We start from the raw sequence: 21,771 nt of genomic DNA, 5'->3' as shown, positions 1-21,771 counted from the left end.
ACCATTCCTGTTTTCCCTTCAGTTTCGGGGCCCAGCCTTCACCTTGCATAGTCTCAGAACTTTAGAGCTTCAGCTGGGGGAGATGGGGGCTTCCCAGCTCATTCTGAGTCCAGCTGTTCCCCTAGTCAGGGAAAAGGGGAGGGAGAAATAAAAAGGACTAGTATAGGGTTTGAGTGCCAAATAAATATAAACTTTAGCCTTGATTTAAACAGACCTGGAATTTTGCAAGGTGTTGTCATAAGATTTCAAGACCAAAAAGAAGAAATCATTTGGGTATGCAAGATTTCTGAAATCTTAGTCTAAATCACATGAAAATAGACATTGCCTGAGATTTTGGCTGCATCTAAACCAGATTTGGAAAAGATACCTGTGCCAGTGAGGGTCCAGACACATCAAGGGGAGAAAAGGGAATTTATTCTTTGGGATTAAAGCAGCTGAATCAAATGATTGTATACAATGTAATTGTGCTGTAAAACATGTTGAGTACAGTAGTTTATGAAAGCTTGTAATGTTCTCAACTTAATAATCATACTGAGACACGTATACAGGCTATTGTTATGAATTTGTGCATGGGGAACTGGGTTCATAAAACTTCAGCTTCACCACACAGCAGGACAGTGAGCGATCAAATAAGTTATACAACTGGCTTGGGAGGTGTCTCATGAAATCAGCTTCAAGTACCCATCCATTGTCTAGTCTAGCAAGAGACAATGGTGGACCACTAAAGTTAATGGAACGACACTGAGACAAGAAGGAATTTCCCCCTCTCTGAATAACCATGAGCCGAATGCCAGAAGGACAAAAGCCTTTTAAAAAGGAAACTTAATCTGAGGTTTTCATCTGGAATTTCTCAAAGGCAGGGAGGCTGCCGGTGAATGCTGGAACTTCCCTACGGCTAGAAGGCCTGGTGGGAAACTTTTCAAAGGCAATAGATGATTTGTACTAGAAAAGGGATTTTATCTAATATAGAAAATAAAGCCTGAGGTTGGATCTTTATATTTATTTTCATCTACCTTGCACATTTGTTTTGATTCGGAGATCCAATAGTAAGCTTCTTCAGTTAATTTTTACCTCAAGCAGGCATCTATTGTGCAAAATGCATGAGCAGTGCGAGGTAAAGTGAGCAGATAACTGGGGAGTTGATTTCACACCTTTAAGGGTGATTAACTTTTCCCCTCTGGTTTGGCTCTGGTAGCTAAGGTCTCAAGGAGGATGGATTTGGGGAGGCGCAAGCCTGGAAAACATTAAAAAGTTAAGTGATGTAGCTGGGTCAGCCTAAGCAGTGCAGTTAAGCCAACCTAACCCATGGTGTAGACACACTAGGTTGACAGAACAATTCTTGCATCCACCTCCCTGAGAGGTGGTAGCTAGGTTGATTACCTACGCCGACTGGAGAACCCCTCCTGTTGGTGTAGGTAGTATCTACATTTGAAGTGTTAGAGCTGCAGCATTTCAAGTGTAGACAAGCCCTCAGAACTGAAAGGGCTGTTGGTGCAAGGAGTAACTAGGCTAGTGGAAGCCACAAGGAGACCTTGTGCTTGTGGGCAGGTTACAATGGATGCTAACTCATTTCAATGGGTGCCAATGACAGTTAATGTTAACAGTTCAAATATTTCATTGCTCAAAACATGTAGGAACGGAGAAAAGGATTATATTATGAATACCACCATCAGCATTTCTCAAAGTAGAGGCAGTGCAAAGGATTACCGGAGAAGGGGTTGGGTGTGCAGAAGGAGATGTACAAATTAATGTGTAGGCCTTTAACACATAGCACTGTTACAGAAGGAGAACTACTGGCTTATATTCCTGAAACAGGTTCAAGCTTTAAAAGTTTAGGAAATGGTGGGTAAAAAACTTTAAAGTTACTCACTTAAGAATTAGGATACAATTAGAGCTGTGAGAAATGTTGCATGCATGAAATCGAACAATTTTACTGGGCTGGTTTTACTTTGTAGTTACAAAAAAGTAAAACTGTCAAAGAAAAACACTCCTCCGCACAAAACCACTAGATAAAATTTCGTTAATGTAGAGTTACCTGCTTCCTGTAACCGACATGAAATGTGTGTCATGAGTATAAGGGGAAGCTGAATGTGCTGTGGTGTATTTTCACGAGCTGCTGGAAATCTTACCAAAAAAAAAAAAACCTAACACTAAAAAAAAAAAACCTAAATACTGCCAGAATGGCTCAGCAATCTACGAAACCTTAAAAAACAAAGATTGTAACATTTATTCCCAAGAGGAAAAACCACTGACATTGTTGTCCCTTTAGTGAGTTCAGCCAGAGTAGTTAACAGTGTTGCCAAGTCTTGTGAACAAGTCTCACAGTATTTGGGAGATTTTTAAAAGAAAAATCCTGCGATCACAGGAGAATCTCAATTTTCATTTTTAAAAAAAAATGTCTAGCCCTTGTGGGTGTGGAGAAAAGATTGGAAACATGTCTCTGAAATGCTCAAAAATCAGAAAATAAATAAAAAGAACCCCAGATGTATTATTTTTTTAAGTCTCATTTTTAGCCAAGTTCATGATTTTTGAAAGTTTGGTTCAGGCAATAGTGACTGTGTAACCCACACACCTCCTGGGTGTGGTGTTGTGTCCCCTCTAGTGGCAGCGCCCACCTGCTTGCCACTCATAGGGTAGAGGCTCATGCACTAAGCTCCAGAAGTCCCAGGTTCGATCCCACCCCCTAACGACCAGAGAGTTTGTCAGCGTTACAACTGTAGTTATTTCCTTTCTCCTCATTTCCCTAGGGGACTATATCTGGAAAATACAGTTATAAAGATACTATATAAACACACAAAGTGCATCAGGCAGATCTGGAAATATTCTTATTTTTTGACAGAAAGTGAAACCTACACTGAGGAGCTCATCCAGAGCAGAGCCAGCTTCACAGCATGTCAAGCACCAAGCAGGACTGTAAATACCAAGATTATGGGTCATGAGTTGCATTCTCCTCTGTTGCTAGAATTAAGAACTGAGAGGAGGAAGGAATTCAGCTGAGAGAGTTCCCTCCCCTTCCAATTCCGCTGTCAGAGGGAAAGGATGAAGTTATGAATTGCTGATGCTGAAAACCACCTCCCCCAAAATATTTGCTTAGTTTAGTTGCTTCGAAAGCCCACCCTGCTCCAGCATCTGAACTGGCCACATTAAAGTATCACCTAGGTCACTGGGATAAATTTGTTTGACCTTTAGCAAAAGGCCTTTCCATTTACTAGGCAACCAATTGGGATATTATTCAAAACAGGCTTCACTGCATTTGCTGACTAATTTACTCAGAGGTAGGTCTATGTACGTAAAAATCTACTTTAAGCATTTTAATGATATAGGGATTCAGATTTTCTTCTGTAAATCTTACCCCTATGGGTCAAAATCCTGTAATCAGATCCAAGCAGGAGTCTGCCCCTGTAAATCATATTGCAGGACCAGGGCTATGGTCATCACTCATACTAGCAATGGTAAAAACTTGCAAAGACAGCAAGATGACGTGTATACAGAAGGGCGACAGGGGATAGATCACTTGATGATTACCTGTTCTGTTAATTCCTTCTGGGGCACCTGGCATTGGCCACTGTCGGAAGACAGAATACTGGGCTAGATGGACTTTTGGTCTGACCCAGTATGGCCATTCTTATGTTCAGAACTCCTCTACTATAGGATGAAAATGAGCAACATTTGGTTATTTTTCAGCTGTAGGGTTATACAAAATGTTCTGTTCAGCATGAGCAGTGCGATGCTAATTGATAGTGTGTTGTCCAGCTCCAGCCTGCTGCAACACCAGCTCTGCAAGCTCATTCAAGAGATCTCGTGAAAGGAAGAGGAAACTCTCCATATCATTACTTAAGATTTACATACACTGTGAGGCCCATTCCAAACCGCTAGAGAGTAATCTAAAGGGGTCTTATTATAAATGAGAATCATGCTTGGGTTCTAACACACAACATTCCTTATTATTAACAAACAAATATTTTCTCCAGATATTAATCCCCCCTTCTTTCCAGACCTCCCTGAGCTGTTATAAACATCTAGTCCTTGCTCGCATTTCAGTAGTAAATGTAATTTAAATGCCAAAAAAAAAAAAAAAAAGATCTAGCATGGGATTAGGTTTTGTATAAAAATTCTTAAGATGTCTGAAATTAATGTTTGTTCTGCACCCTTTGAAGTGGGAATCATTTGTGCAGTACCTACTTCTGTAGCCTTGAGACGCCAATCAGATATTCAGATACACAAGAGAAGCAGTCCATATACGAGTCATTTAAGATGAAAGTGTGTTCACCACTAACTACGCTAATTCTGCAACAAAAATAGTGCATGAGCAGTCCACCATCACTGTAACCAGCAGCTGTGGGTGCTCAGCACCTCTGAACAGTTAGGACACTTGTATATAGGCACCTGGTTATGACAGAGAGGACAATTAACTTTAGGAACCCAGCCTAGAAAATTTTGGCGCTCTTGCTCTCTGGGAGCCATATTTGGTAATTCCAGAAGTAAGAGATTTCAACTATTCACTTTAAAGAAAAATGTGCCTTTTTGTTCTTTTTGCCAGTAAATAGATATGAATGCGGAAAGCACATTCTGTTTAGCACACTAGGAGGAAGGATGAGGCAGCATCTAGACTTATTTGGGAAGGTGTGCAATATATAACCCCTAGGATACTGGCAGCCAATGCAGAAATGAGAAGCACCATAGTACAGGGATGCCTCCTTGAGCCTTTCATAAACATGAAAGCCTAAGCTCAACTGTCAGAGAGTTGGCTAAGGACACTCAGACAACTTTTGAGTCAAACAAAAGCACTTTCCACCAAATGTATCCGATGAAGTGAGCTGTAGCTCACGAAAGCTTATGCTCAAATACATTTGTTAGTCTCTAAGGTGCCACAAGTACTCCTTTTCTTTTTGCGAATACAGACTAACACGGCTGCTACTCTGAAACCTACCATGTAAAATGTTTCATCTTTCTTAACAAATATCCCTATAATTAAACTGCAACACACAGTGCTTAGTTTATCTTATGTTTCATTGAACATTTATCCTGAATTAGAATTTGATTGCTAGCAGCTCAATTGCTGCTGGGTCTGCCAGAGAGAAGAAATCTGAATTCGGACTTCAGAGGAAGCCAAGTCAATAGTGAAGGCTACAATCTGAGTCCTTTATCATAGGAAAGAGATTATGTAATCCCCACAAAAGGTGCTTCAAAAGAAACTGGCTGAGTCAGTGTGGCCAGGAAGACAGCTTTCAAGATTGGAGAGGTGTAAGAAGTGGTTACAACAAAACATTTTTAAAAGTCCACTGAATTTTTTTAATCATAATTTTTTAGGCATCAACAAAAATCCATATGCACAGCAAGTTTTCTTCTAATCATCCTGCAGAATCAGAAGTCAACCTATAGTTCATCACTTTAACTAGTTTGAATACACTACTCTTGTGCCTTCACTGAGTAGTTCCCTCAAAATTTCCTTCTTTCAAAACTATAAAGCCAAATTCCTCTTCTCACACTACAGTAACCCCTTTATCCTGAATTACAGCTGGGGCCTTAGTCTCCTCTCACACAGAGGTGGGTCACCTGATATCAGAAATTAGGACTGCAGACTCCTGTAACAGACCTGCGTGTCATTTTTACCTTTCTCCTTGAATAATGGTTCTTTTTACCAAGACCTTCTATTTATTAATAGTTATTTATATATACACACTAAGGCCCCAAGCATAGATCAAACAGCACTGAACAAAAACATAATGAGATAGCCTCTTCTGTAAAGAGTTTACAATTTACATACAAGAAAACAGGAGGATACAACAAGGACACAGGTAAGCACAAGGAAATGAGACCTTACTGGTCAGTATGATGAGCAGAGGTCACAACATGCCATAATTAGTTACCATTATTAATATTAACATGTGACATTTGACAGATAGCAAAATCTTAACATCTAATGCCCAGATTTTAATCCATTTCCATACCTCTCTCATACCAATTTACTCATTCCGCATTATACATCCCAGGAGCATCCATCCCACGGTCTCGGAGCCCAGTCTAATATTTTTCACAACACCGTAATCAACTATTACACTGCGCTGCTCAAATCCAAACGCTGTGCTTATTGATTTCATACAGCAGTATTTTTGTGGGGCAAGGGGTAGGGGGAATGTGCAAAAGGGAAATTCAAAGTTTTTCTAAAATCTACAGACATTTTTGAGTGCTGTTTTCTCTTTATCCACCAGGTCACAGGTGTTCTGTGAACTGCATCAGATAGCATGACTTGATGAGCAGAAGAGCCTAATTGACCTTTCCACAAGCGTGCATTGTCTAATGCTAGAGAATCTTCTTATCCTTATGAATGTTTCCAGTATCTGTTCTACAGCCAAGTCAGGCTTACAAGTCTGTGGGCTCCTGGATCTTCCCATGATCTCTTTAACTAGCCATCTATCATAATTCATGCTTGCAAAATTAACAACATTCTCTGCCAAAAGTCTACTGTCCTTGATACTGCCTGTAAACCTTCAATCATGAGCAGCTAGTCAGCACTCGCTCCAAAGCAGACCTCAAACAAACAATCTCTCTTTTCTGGACTATATGAATTAAACTGCCTTAGGCTGGAAAAGGTGATTATATGAAAGTCAAAGGCAACTGGTTACAATTTGAAACATACGCCACACTTTTGATACCTAAATTAAAATCCAAAAAGGAAGAGTTCTTTACTTTGTTCTGCCCCCTTAAAAACAGCAACATATTTTTCCAGGATACAGACATGTTTATTGAATGTAATAAATATTGTAAAATTACTTTTACACTAATTATGTATATTTAAAGAATTTAAATTCTTCACATTGTAACATTGTTTTCAACTCAATTACACAGTGTCACTTTTGTATTTACTTCAAACATTTCTCTTATTTTGAAAAAAGAATGAAGCAAGAATTCCAGCTAAACTGCCACTTTTAAACTTATTGTTCTAACTGAATTTTTATGTAATCTACTTAGAATATAGGTCTATTTCAGCTATGAGTTACAACCCACTGATTTCAGACAGGTTGCACGGACGAACAGAGCAGAAGTTGGTCCAATGTCTTCTTCACATGAACCTTAAACTCTCTTTTATCTCACATTCTATAATGGCAAACATTTGTTTAGACTCAGCCCTGTCCACACTTCTCTCCAATCTATCACTTCCTTCTCTTTTCCCTTCTCTCAAAATGTAGAAAGAGGAGGGAGGAGGGGCATTTAGATGGAGGAAGGGGGAAGAAAACTCAGGAAACCTGCAAGCTGAACTGAAGAAAAAGACAAAGCAAAACATGGAGAATTCTTGAAGAGGAAGAAATTAAAACTTGGGAGACAGGGCCAAATCCTCTTGTAGCTAGTTCTATGCCTTTTCCTGCTCATCCAATGGCATTAGAGCAGGGGTGGCAACCTGAGCATGAGAAGGAGCCAGAATTTACCACTGTAATACACTGGCAGCCCCATCGCCCCCCGCCTACCAGCACCTCCCTCCCCGCACCTCCTGATCAGCGGTTTTGTGGCATGCAGGAGGCTCTGGGGGGAGGGGGAAGAGTGAGGGCATGGCAGGATCAAGAGAGGGGATGGGAAGGGGTGGAGTGGGGGCAGGGCCTGTGGCAGAGCCAGGGGTTGAGCAGCGAGCATCCCCTGTCACATTGGAAAGTTGGCGCCTGTAGCGCCAACCCTGGAGTTGGTGCCTTTTCAAGGAGCCACATATTAACTTCTCGAAGAGCCGCATGTGGCTCTGGAGCCACAGGTTGGCCACCCCTGCATTAGAGGATTATTGGGAGTGACAAGGGAGCAGCTGAAAGAGGTTGAACAAGTCCAGACCAGATCTAACCTAGGTCAGGAGATGAATTTATCTTCAGGAGTGGTGCAAGGGTAAAAGTGGCATAAAACTAGAGCGACCTCATGAGTGCTCCAATTTATATTAGCTGTGGAAATACAGCCAGAGATCATTGGAGCACCATACATGCTGGTCATCCTCCTCCTTCACATTGCTGGAAATGGGAGGAGCATTCTCCCTATGCTGGGGATACTTAAATAGGAGCTGCTAGTGCCTTTTTTTTTTTGGTGGGGGGGAGGAATCAACCAGATGCATACATTTAGACTTCCCCTTGTGACAACTATTCATGAATATTGTTTCTATTTTATCCTAAAGCCTCGCTTTGGTGTAATTCTGTATTTGAAAGATACATATATTTTATTTTATTACATTGGAGGAGAATCAGTTCTCAACTGAGCCTTTACCTGAGCAATAAAATTAGTTACAATTGTGAAAAGACATTTAACCCATTTATAAAACTCTACTATACAAAGGGCTCTAGCAGGGCACTTTGAAGTAAGTGTAGTGCAATTATTTTTAATAGGCAAGTCATTGTAGGCAGCTCAGTGAGAGGGGTTGGGTCACCCATTCCTGCTATGTATGGGGCTCAGGCTTTAAAAAGCACACAGGTACCCAGTGACTGGTGAGACACATGGCTAGTCAGAGGAAGACAGCTGGGAGACTAAGGGAGTTAGCCAGCTGAAGAAGGCAGGGATGTAGGAAAGGAAACTACAAGGAAGAAACTGCAGCGGGAGGAAAATGGCACTTCACCAGCACCACTGCTAGCTCTTCCTGCACCTATGGGAGTCCCAGCCAGACAGGCATCCTGACCCTGGAAGTTCTACCCAGGTCCTGGTCTTGACTTGTTGGAAGTATGGCCTGCATGTCCCCGCCAATAAAAGTCAGGCAGGAGAAACTATCTGGGCTAAGAGGTGTCTGTTGATGGAGTCCCTCAGGAAGCAGGTAAGAGAGTTGCAAGAGGAGGTAGCTTGAGGAATTCATTGACCGGATGCACCTGGAGATGTCTGGGATAGAGGATGCTAGCCAGCTACAGGTGACTACAGTAGTACTCTAAAAGGAAGGCGAACTGGCTGTTTGGCCACCTTGTGCAGTAGTCAGTTCACCACCACCGAGTCCCCCATCCATTACGATCAAGAACCAGTAGCCTGTATCAGCAACAGGAGGTAAGAAGACTCACAATGACTGAGGAGGAGAAGTCACCTACCCCAAGGGTGGGAAACTCATGAGGTGGAGGTGGCGTAGGTGTAGACTGTTCACAGTCAGGGACTCTCTTCTGTGGGGGACAGAGACATCCATCTGCTGGCCTGTCATTATGTCCCAGGAGCTCTGCTGCCTGCCTGGAGCCTGCATCCAAGACATTACAGAAAGGTTGCTGAGGCTCATCCATCCTCTGACACTACCCCATGCTGCTCAGACTCATGGGCACTAATGATTCTGCCAGGTATGGCCCAGAGCAAATCAGTAGTGACTACAGGGCTCTGGGAGAAAGCGGGGAGGAGTCAGGAGCACAGGTAGTGTTCTTGTCCATCATCTTGGTTGAGGGGAAGGGCCCAGGCAGGGACACACACACCCTGGAGATGAATGTATGGCTGCACAGATTGTGTCAATGGGAAGGCTTTGGCTTCCTCAGCCATGGGATGCTGTTCCAGGAAGGACAACTACTGGGAAAAGATGGGGTTTATCTGACCAAGAATAGGAAGGGCATCTTCATGCACCAACTCACCAACCTAGTTAGAAGGGATTTAAACCAAGTTCAAAGGGAGCAACTGACAAAAGTGTAAAAGGTAGGTATAAAAAAGGTGACCTTAACAGAGGGCAGGATGTTGGGGGTCAGGAATGGAAAATTAAAATAGCGACATAGTAGCAACAAGAGGGAAATCAGTGGAGAAAACCTGCTCTACATCTTAGATATCTATATACAAATGCAAGAAATATGGGGGATAAACAAGAAGAATCGGAAGTATTAGTGCATAAGCTAATCATTACTTAAGTGGCATCTCAGAGACTTGGTGGGATAAATCTCATGACTGGAATATTGGTATAAAAGTGTACAGCTTCAGGAAGGACAGGCGGGGGGGGGAGATGTTGAGACTACATTAGGAATATATACGCTTGTTCTGAGATACAGAAGGAGGTGAGAGTCAGGCAGGTTGAAAAACTCTAGATGAAGATAAAGGGGAAAAAAATAGGGTCAATGTCATGTTAAGTGTCTACTGTAGGCCACCAAATCAGGAAGCGGAGGGGCATGAGGCACATATAGAACAAAAAGATCTATCCAAAACCACAAGACCTGGTAGTAATAAGGGACTTCATATACCCAGACATCTGTTGAAAAAGTAATATGGCAAAATACAAAATATCCAGTAAGTTCCTGGAATGGCTTGGGGACAGTTGGTTTCAAAAAGTGGAAGAAATCACCAGGAGCAGCCATATTAAACTTGATTCTGATTAACAGGGAGGATTTAGTTGCAAATCTGAAAGTTAAAGGCAATTTGGGTGAAAGATTGTGAAATGAGAGAGTTCATGATTCTAAGGAAAGTAAGGAGTGAGAACAGCAAAGTAAGGGCAATGACTTTTAAAAACTCAGAACTGGCAGGGAAGGCTCTACGGGAAGAAAATCTCAGGGGAAAGGAACAAGAGCACAAGCACGTAAGGACAAAATCAGAAAAATTAAGGCACAAAGTGGATTACACCTAGGAAGGGACATAAAAGACAGAGCAAGAGAAAGATGAAAGAAAGTTAGGTCCTCTACCTAGCATGGAAGGAGAGGTCAAAACAAATGACACCAAGAAAACGGAGGTATTTAATGCTTATTTTGCTTAAATCTTCACTAAAAGAGTAAATTATCACCAGATACTTAACACAATTAATATAAACAACCAGGGGAAGGAACACAAGGCAAATAGGGAAAGAACAGGTTTAAAAATATTTAGAGAAAAGGTAAATGTAATCAAGTCAGCAAGGCCTGGTGAATTCACCCTACAGTTCTTAAGGAATTACCTGAAGCAATCTTGGAACTGATAGCAATTACCTTTGATAACTTATGGAGGACATGTGGAGTCCCAAAGGAATGGAGAAGGGCAAACATAAGACCTATCTTTGAAAAGGGGAACAAAGAGGATTTAATATTTTAATAGTTATTTAGATAATGAAATAGAGAGTATGCTTATAAAAGATCCAGATAACCTCAAACTCTGAGAGGTTGCAAGCACTTTGGAGAACAGGATTAGAATTCAAAATGACCTTGAAAAATGGGAGAATTGGCCTGAAAACAACAAGGAAAGACAAGTGCAAAGTACTTCACATAGGACTCAAAAATCAAGTGCACAACTACAAAATGGGGAATAACTGGATAGGCAGAAGTACTGCTGAAAAAGGATCTGGGTTTTCTTCTTCTGGTGTATGGCTTCTGAAGGCATAAGCCATGAATGAGATCTTGGGTAAGTGATGTAGCCACTATCACAGCAACAGCTTCTGGAGATAACACACACATCCCTCTACCATCAAAGATGCTAAAGAGGGCAATTCTGGAGTTCCACAACGGGGAGCCCAGGAAGGCCCAAGGGTAAAGATGTGCTTTACAACAGTGACGACAACCTAAGCCTATTGGGTTACAATGGATCATAAATTAAATGAGATAAAATGGGATGCAATGGCAAAAGAAAGGCAAATGGGCATTGTGGTGCATTAGCAAGAATGTAGTACACAAGACATGAGCGGGAGGTATCCCTGCTTGACTAGACACTGGTGAGGCTTCCTTTGGAGCATCGTGTCCACTTCTGGGTGCCACACTCTAGGAAAGATGTGGACAAATCACAACGAGCTTAGGGGAGAGCAAAAAGATTATATAGTTTAGAGAACCTGGCCTATGAGGAAAGGTGAAGAAAAAACTGGTCATGTTTATTTTTGAGAAAAGACGACTGAAGGGAGCAGATAGTCTTCAAAATACTTTAGATGTTGTTATAAAGAGGACCGTGATCAATTGTTCTCCATGTCCTCCAAAGATAGGAGAAGTAGTAATGGGCTTAACCTGCAGCAGTGTTGATTTTAGGTTAGATATGAGCAAAAACTTTCTAACTATATGGGTAATTAAGCTCTGGAACAGGCTTCCAAAGGAGGTTGTGAAAGTCCCATTATTAGAGGTTTTTAAGAACAGATTGGAAAAAATACCCATCAGGGATAATCTAGGTTTAGTTGGTCCTGCCTCAGCGCAGGAGGCTGGGACTAGCTAACCTCTTGTGGTCCCTTCAAGCCCTACATTCTCTCATTCTAGATTTGCACAACAAGCGGATGTTAATGAGCAAAGTTTTCCACAAGAAAACTTAGTCTATTGAAATTCTCCATAGGGTTTTGTATGTTTGCACTAAATGAGCAGCTCATCCATCAGAATGAAGTGCTCAAATCCCTTAAAGACCATTGTGCTAATTTAATGCTATCATTTGATTAATGCTTAGTGCTTCTACTTTTCAAAAACCCAGGGAAAGATAAAACAAATTTCTTCCTTCTTTTACTATTTTAAACACCCACTTTTGAGAGCTAAATTTAACAGCATATCATTTTTTACAGCCTGCTTAGGACTCTCCAGTACAAAATGAATATATCAAGTAGGGGATAAATATAAAATCATTCCTCTCCTTACCCACTCAAACAGTAATCTATTTTAACAACAGTAAAACCCCATCACTATAACGCTAAATTTTAAGACCTTGAACTGTTGGCAGTAATTGTGTCTTTTGGTAGTGCACTCAATGTGCTAGCTCTCTGCAAAATCACAAAGGAAGGAATGTACAATGTAGTTTTTGTTTCCCTTTCAACCTAGTGTTGGGATATCTGAATTGAGTGGAGTTCGGGGAATAGCCAGAAAGACCCATCCATGCAGTATAAATGCCCACATTAAGATAGGTTAGCATCGGTCTTTCAAGGGTTGTTGGGGGCAGGGGTTTAATACTGTGTTTCACAGCTGCAGTACAGGAAAATAGATTAGATTAGAATCTGGTTTATGTGCAGATAAGAAACTAAGATAACTGAGCACTGGGTAGATCAGTACTTACAGAAAAGATGTTTTTGTAATTAGGGCACAGCACTGGGACTCAGTAGATAAATTCAAATCCTAATTCTGCCACAGATTTACTGTGTCACCTTGGGCATGTACTTCGTCTCTACTTCAGTTCCTTATCCGTAAGAGAGATAATGATACTTCCTTTCTCCCACCCTTTTCTGGTGCTGTTTGTTTATACTGCAAACTATTTCAGTCAGGGCCTCTCTCTGAATGTGCACGTACAGGGTCAACTGGGGCCTTTAGGTGCTTCGGCAAATATTTTATTTGCCATTGTTAGTGCCATACTAATTTAAAATGAGCAAAACCCAAGCTCTATGAACTAAGTGCCATCTGTCTCCCATTCCTCTGGTCCCTCTCCAGTCAATAGCAAGAGCAATCCAAACTTCATTATTGGTTACAATTAGAATTGATCAAAGATAAAGGGATAGATAAAGGAAAACTGAAGTATTTTCATTCTGCAGCTTTCAATAAGGAACAATTTTTCTTATACAAAAAACTCAAGGAACATTTTCAGTTTCAAAAGAATTTGCTCTCAAAATTTCATTTTTTGTTGTTTTTGCTTCTGCTTTTTCTTCTCCCTTTTTTGTCTTTACTCCCTTTCTTCTTTTTCCCATTGAAAAGGGGCTGAGGGGAAAACCACACACATTGGGGGAAAAAAATCCAAATTTTCTATTTCCATTTTCCAATTTCATCAAAGAAAAAAAATGAACATTTTGGAAACAATTTTCTCTCCATTAAATTTTTTAAATTTTTCTAAGAAAAAAAACTTCAACTTAAATTTTTGACCCATTCTAGTTACAATGCATACAACTGAAAGGGAGTCAGGCAATAGAGATTTAAATGGAAGAAGAGAGGAATAAGGTTAATTGCAAGTGACACACTAGCGGACCAGGTGCCAGCTCATGCCAGAGCCCCATGCCAATTCACTGTGTATTAGAATAGATCAAAGTGATTGTTAAATGTATAAGAGTGTCTTTGGTGTTTAAACTTCATGAAAACTAATGGGATGTTACTTGCATTATTTTCCATTTATCTGTATCCTGTTATAATGCAAAAAACAAAAAAACCATTTAGATTGTGTATACCCCGGGCTCTATAACCCATCAGATGAGAAAGAAGCCTTGTAGAATGCAAATGAAGAACTCTAACAGAAGAGAGCTAATTTCAAAGCAAGTGGTCATTGTGTGTGACAATCAAAAGGTCAAAGACTCAAAATATATTCCTCACTCTCTGCCACCAAAGGAAAAGCCCAAATGGATAGTGACCCTGTCAGCCTGTTTTCTATGAAGCTGTAAGTATGGATTCAGGGAAAGATCCTTCATTTCTTGACTATTTGAACTCTTACAGGGAAGTGTACCAGATGCAAAGCAGAGCTCCCCAAAGACAATCTGGGTATCCTGAAAAGACTTTGGGGAAACTGGCAGTTTATCACATCACTGCCACTATTTGGAATTGCAAGCTGACTCACCTGTGCATATATTTTACCTGCTTTAACGTCTTAACTCTCATTTCCTTTCCTTAGCTAATAAACCTTTAGATTGTTTACTATAGAATTGGCTACCACTGTTGTCTTTGGTATAAGATCAAGAGCACCAATTGATTTGGGGTAAGTGACTAGTCTTGTGGGATGGGAGCAACCTAATATGGTATGATTTTTTGTTTAAGTGACCTTTTATCACAAAATGTAGTTTGCCTGGGTGGCAAGATCGACTTGAGAATCTGAAAAAAGAAAAGGAGTACTTGTGGCACCTTAGAGATTAACAAATTTATTTGAGCATAAGCTTTCGTGAGCTACAGCTCACTTCATCGGATGCATGTAGCTCACGAAAGCTTATGCTCATATAAATTTGTTAGTCTCTAAGGTGCCACAAGTACTCCTTTTCTTTTTGCGAATACAGACTAACACGACTGCTATTCTGAAACTTGAGAATCTGAGGGGATTTCTGTGATTCCATGGTAACACTGATATAGTGGTGCAGGAGTTCTCATTTGTCTCTGGCTTGGTGAAATCTAATTATAGAACATAACTACCACCAGTTTGGGTTGTCTGTCCTGTTTTCTGACAGTCTGTTCTCAAGTAGGCACTCAGTTGTGAGCCAGCCACACAATTGACGTTGTTGTGACAGGATTCACATGCCACAGGTCAATTGGGTTTATAGATCATAACCCAATGCTATTAAAAGCTTTAATTTGATAAAGAGTTTTAAGGGTTAAAGATCCACCACAACGAGTTAACCAGTCATATGTGGGTCTTGGGACAAGAGACCATGAGCATTTGTGCTTGCAAAAGGGGTTATCCTTTAAGGAGGAAAGCCTCCGATCAGGAACTGAGAGCTTTGTTCATAAGCCATGACCAAGTTTCCAAGGACCCTGCAGCCCCAGATACTGCAGAGGAAGTGGCCCGACTACAATACTCAAAAGCTGAGAAAGAATGCAAGCATCCAATCAGGATGGCGGAGCTCCAGAGCAAGGAGAAGAAAGAAACCAAGGAGAGAGCCTATCAATAAGATTCAAAGCCAATGCTGAAATTGAGAAGGAAGCCCACCAAACACACATGGAGAAGATAACAACTGAGGAGAGAACTTATGCACTGCAGCTCAAAGTCCTGGAGCAGCAAAAAGGGCAGCCTCAGACTGTGAGTACATACCTTGTCAACTGCAGGGAGTAGAAGAAAGCCTGCCCAATTTATCAAGAGATTGACTGCTTTGAGGCACTCCTATCTACCTTTGAGAGACTGTGCGGAATCTATAAGATTCCAGAAGATAACTGGATGCTCATCATCTCAACCAGGTTGACTGGGAAAGCCAGACAAAGTGTTTAATGGTATGGAGGTGGGTTACGCCATGGTGTGTAAGAAATATGAAGAAAACATATTGAAGAGGTTTAAGATCCATCGACAGGACTCAGGAATGAAGTATAGAAACCTTAAAAAGTGTTTGACAAGGTCACTCCTATGCATAAGATGTGTAATTATATGAAAAATAAGTAGTAGGGGGAGGGGCTGAAGATAGCTATGACAAGCTGTTTGATTTAGTGGCACAAAAGCAAATTATTGTGGACAGTCACTGATGACATAAAAGCAGCCATCTGTGATGACAAAAAAAAACCAAAAACAAAAAAAAAACCACACACCTTCCACAGTTTTGGAGGCAGCAGGTCTCCTCATGCTCCTGACTGAGGAAATAAGAGCCAGTGCATGTCAACAGCTCTCCAGTTTCTTTTTGTACCACAAATCTAATAGGAGTCAAAGCTCAGGGGATGGAGGGCAGGCAGTGGAATACAGATCAAGATCACACATCTCAACAAACTTCCAGTTACAGGAAAGTAACCTCCCATTTCTTCTGAGAGTGCTGGTCCCTACATGTATTCCAGACATGGCTGATCGCTCTAAGCACTGATTGTCAGAGGTGGGTGAGGAAGCCGGCCAACAAAAATGATTGCAGTACCGCAGCTGCCACTGCTGCATCTGCCACAGAGGTGTGAACTAATGCATAGTGTGTAGTGAACTGCAGGTGGCTGCTCTGCAAGTGTCTTATATCAGGACCTCCTGCAGAGATGCTTAGAGGCATGCTGTGCTCTTATGGAGTGAGCTGTGATGCTTCCAGGTGCAGGGATGTGTGCTAACCTGTAGCACTCTAGGATGCATCCTAAAACCCACTTAGAGATCATTTAGGAGGATATAACTTGCCCACGTGATCTTTCTGCTATGGCAATATAAAGTCTTGGTGACTTTGGCTTGGTTTTCTGCAAGTAGAGCGCAAGGGCATACTGGACACTGAGCGACTAAAGTCTCTTCTCTTTGGGAGACGAATGGGGCTTTGGGAAAAGAGACTGGTAAGTGGATGCTTTGATGTGGAATTCCATAAACAACTTTGGGGAGAAATTTTGGATATAAACAAAGGGAAACCTTCTCCTTGAGGAAAAGCTGTATAAGGAAGGTCTGCTATGATGGCTCCTAGCTCACTGACCCTTCCTCCAAAGTGTTAGCTACCAGCAATGCAGTCTTTATGGACAGGTGGGACAGGGAGCATGTCGCTAAGGGTTCAAATGATGGTCTGGTGAGGGTTGACAGGACAAGATTAAGATCCCACTGAGGTGTGGGTTTGATCAGTGGTGGGAAGGACATTAGGCCCTTCATAAACCATACTGTAGCTGGGTGTCTGAAAATAGGTCTGTCTACCAGAGGAAGAAAGACTCTCATCACTGTAAGGTGGGTCTGCAATGAACTAAAGGAGACACCTGAGGCCTTCAGGGACAGGAGATAAATCTAAGATGTTCAGAATAGATACCACAATCCACATTCTCCATTTACTGTGTGACCCCATTTGGCCAGATATTAGGCTCTAATCAAATCTTTCCTACTTTGGGGAGTAAGAATAGCCTGAACAGGAGTGGAACAGGAACATTCTATTTCCAACACCATCCAAACACCAGGCTGCTGGGTGGAGAGCATCCAAATCGGGATGTCTGATTCTGCCCTGATTAAGGAGGTTCAGGAAGGGGCAGATCTTGACTGGAGGTTGTGCAGATATTGTCAGGAGTGCCATGAACCAAAACTGTCTGGGCCAGTTGGGTTTCATTGCAACCTACCCAGCTTCCACAGATCATAAGAAATTAAGTGGGAGGAAAGGTATATCGGAGGTAGTTTGTCCAGGACAATAGAAGGGCATTACCCTGGGACCCATGGCTCTTCTGGAGCAATACAGGGGAAATTTTCTGTTTGGGATACAAGGAGGTCCCATTAAGGTGTACCACATTGTGTGAATATTTTGCTGAAGATGGAGTCATGGCTCTCCCACTCGTGGTCTGTGAGAAGTATCTACTTAGGTTGTCTGCTAAGGGGTCCTTATGCACCAGTTCCAGAACCTGACTGCTTCCAGGCATAGGGCTCCACCCTGTGTGCTTATGTAAACCACAGTGGCAATATCGTCTGACATCAGTTAGATATGGAGTGAGCATATGAGTGGCAGAAAGGCCTTGCATGCAAAGCGGACTGCTCTCAGTTAAGATGTTGATGTGCAGTCTGATCTTTCATGAGATCCAGGTACCCTGAGTACTGTGGTTTTTCAGGTGTGCACCCCACCCTAATGGTGACATTGGGGATGGAAGTATGGAAGGGAATGCCCACCCTCTCCTTTTCTGGGTTTGACCACCGGGAAAGAAAGGTGATGACTGGTGGGGACAGTCGCTCTTGAGTTAAAAAGTGGTCTTAGTCCAGCAAGTAGACTGAGTGGAGCCAGGCTTGCAGACATCACAGATGAAGCCTGGGGAATGGTGTCACATATGTGCACATGGCCATATGGCCTAAAGCAAAAGGCACCTCTGCACGATAGTTTGTGGGTAATTAGTGCATTGAGGTTATTCATTATCCAAAATCCGTCTGTGGAAGGAAAGCTCTCCCGGAAACAGAGTCCAATGTTGCTCTGATAAAGTTTATCATCCTTGTGGTTGATAAGGTGGACTTTTCTCTGGTTATGCAAACACTTAAGACTGCAAGAGGTTGTCTGAGAAACTGTTGCCAACCAGAGCCAGTCGTCCAGGTACAGGAAATCTGAGGCCCTGGGCTGCCACCAGAGAAGGCTTTTGTGAACACTCTGGTTGCTAGTCCAAAGGGAAGAACTCAAAACTGGAAGTGTTCCTGGCCCATCACAAAATGCAGAAATCTCCTGTGGGAGGCGGGTAATGTTGATATGGAAGTACAAGTCCTTCATATCAAGAGTAGTGAACCACATCTCCTCCAGAAGGAAAGGGATTGACGCCAACAATCATCTGAAATTTCAGCTTTCAAATAAAGACGTGGAATTGTCAAAGAGTCAGAATGGGACTCCACCCTCCATCCTTTTAGGGGATAGGAAATATGGAGAGAAGAACCATTCCCCATGATGCTGAGGTAGGACACATTCTATTTCCTGTAATGTAGGAGGAAATCCTCTTCCTCCTGAAGAATCAACTCATGATTGTGGTACCTGAAGGGGGACTGAGAAGGGGCTTTGGGGACTCTATGGAGTATCTCAGATGGATAATCTCCAGGGCCCAACTGTCAGTTGTGTGCAAATGGCATGAGATGGCCCCCAAAAATGAAAGGGGAAGAGGAAGATGGCATCAGTGGTAGTAGGCAGGTCTCAACCAGTGTATCAAAAGTGGTCCTTAGCAGGTGTCTTGGAATGAGGAGAGGCCATGGCAGTAGAGGGGGCAGAGAATCGAGGCCTCTGAACCATCTGGCATTTTCGTAGAGGCTCAGCTAGGCACCTGTAATAAAATGCATGAGTATGGGCTATACAATTGTTTCTGATGTTTCCTTCTGAGGGCTAGTGGGTAAATCCCCCAGGAATGTAGAGTCATTGTGAGTGTAGGGTCTCATCTATTCTTTCATTTAAAAAAAATCAACTCAAAGGGAAGATCCTGGATGGTGTTCTGTACCTCCCTGGGAAATCCTGACAATTGCAGCCAAGAATCCCTCATGGACTAAGCCAGTGTCCAAAGTTCTAGAAGCCATATACACTGCAGCCTGAAGTTTTGCCATGAGGTTGCCCTCCTCTATGACTGACTGAAATTGGGCTCTGTCCTCCAGGGGAAACTTGACCTTAAAGTCCACTAACCTGGATAGTTGCTAAAGTCATATTTTGCTAACAAAGCCTGGTAGTTAGTGACACAGGCATGTAGAGGAGAAGACCTTTCTCCCCAGGAGGTCCAGCATTTTTGAGCCCTTTTCCTCCAGGAAGGTCCTTTGTAGCTACCTGCACATCCAGTGAGTTGGGGGATGAGGGGGTGAAATAGTGTCTCTCTGCTCTTTTATCTGTGAGAGCACAGAATGCTGGAGCATGCCAGACCAACCTGGCCAGTTCAAGGATGGTCTTATTAACTGGGAGGGCCACTTTGCTTGGTCCTTCAGATTGCAGGATATCCAGATACTGGTATTGAGGGTCCTGAATTTCCTCCAGTTGGATCTGGAGGTCTTCCGCAAGTCTTTGCAGTGGCTCCTGATACTGCCTGTGGTTGTCCAGCAGAGAGGAAGGAGTAATCTCTTCATCTGGGGATACAGAAGAGATGCCTGTTGGAACTGTCAGTACCTGCAGGTCCAGGTCCTCCTCCTCATACACAGATGGATCTGGCTAGCGAGAAGGAGAAGAGCAGAATGACTTCCGAAGGGCCCAAGCATCTGCATAGGGATCTCAGGGCCCCCAATAAGGCCAGAAAGAGGAGTCAGATGGTTGCAGGGGACCCCAAGGGATTTGTTACTACAGGCTCTAGGGAAGTCAGATCTGGAGGAATGACAAGTCTGACTCCTCAAATATCTATCAGGACTCAATGGTCTCTGTGGAGATACAGGAGTGGTCAGAACAGACTCATTGGGGTCGGAAAACTGCACCTCTGGAAGTGGCAGAATTGTTGATACTGGCACATTTCTGCCAGAGGTTTGGAGGCGAGAGGTCTCCTGGGACACCAAAGTAGTACCCTCTTCCAGTGTAGCAATATCCCTTAGAAGGGCTACGCCAGAGAGGGGAGGCTGCAGATAAGGGAGGAATATCCTCTGGTATTTAAGTCTCTGTATGTCCTAATGTCTGGGTGGTCCCAACTGGCAAGTCCAGTGGAACCAGTGACTTAGAAGCAGAGCAGTCCTTGGACAGGTGAGGCGGTACCAACAATGGGTCCAGAGCTGTGCTCATAGACAGAACCAGCAGATGTTGTTCCTTACACTTCAGTACAGGAGTGACCAATGAATATTGCCGGATCTTTCTTTCTAATGCTTTACCCTCCAGCCTGTTTCAGCAAAGCTTGTGCCTTAGGCTTCTCATGAGAAGGCTTGCCCGACCTTGATGGGCTCAAGGAAGGAACACATCTCTTAAGGACAGTCCTTGACTTAAACCCATGAGAGTTCTCTCTACTTTCCTGGGAAGCTTTGAATGAAGAGACCTTGGGCTTAGGCACTGTTGGCTCCACTCCTAAGCATGTGCATGAAGGGAGCACGTGCACTGCTTGTCAGGTGAGGCTGATGTACAGGGGGTTCTCCCAGGCCAAGATTGGAGAGGGTTCTCCATTAGGCATTTCCTCAGGTGAAGCTCACAAACTTCTTGAGTTCTGTGTGGGAGCGAATGGCAAATACCGTACTTTACAGAAATATGCATCTCACCCAGACAGTAGAGGCAGCATTGATGTTCATTGCTCATGGAGAAGAAAAAGAACCATCAGAGCAAAAGGAACAAGTGATGAGCAAAGGAAACTAAGATCATGGAATTAGATGGATTTGTGACTATGAAGAAACTTGGGGCCTGATCCAAGGCATATTGAAGTTAATGAGTTTTCAATTGATTTTATTGAGCTTTGGATCAGGGTCTTAAAGAGGAGGGTACAATGGAATTCTTTCAGGATAAGGATGAATTGATTATATTTACTTGAGAGAACTAAAATCCACCAACTCACTAATCTATGCAAAGTTTGTGAACTCTGCTAAGAATAAAGCTAGGCTACTCATGCTCAACTTTGAGATTTTTTTCCCCCCATGATTTTCTGACGCCAAGCGTCTTTTCTTTAGTTGGTAACTATGCACGTATGGTTAACATTAAAAAGACAGTAAAATACACCAGTTAGTATGAGCTACAGGCTTCAGCTAATTTTAAAAAAAGACAGGTAATAAAACAGACTCATGTAATTCATTAACTACACATAGCTCTCAGACTGATTGAATTCATCAGTCAACTTTAGTAACCTTGCCAGCAAAAGATAGTGTCACACAAATGAAGATTAATGAAAATACTCCAATACATTAAAACATAACACAAGGTCAGTGCTTTGAAAGAAAGAATATTTTATTGCTGAGGTGTTAAAATGGTAAGAGTTTATTTTACTGAAAATAAACTTATATGAAGTTGGCAAGATTTGA

Source organism: Dermochelys coriacea, chromosome 1 (assembly GCF_009764565.3).
Source record: "Dermochelys coriacea isolate rDerCor1 chromosome 1, rDerCor1.pri.v4, whole genome shotgun sequence".
NCBI classification, from domain to species: domain Eukaryota; kingdom Metazoa; phylum Chordata; order Testudines; family Dermochelyidae; genus Dermochelys; species Dermochelys coriacea.
Note: the sequence above shows the minus strand (reverse complement) of the source record.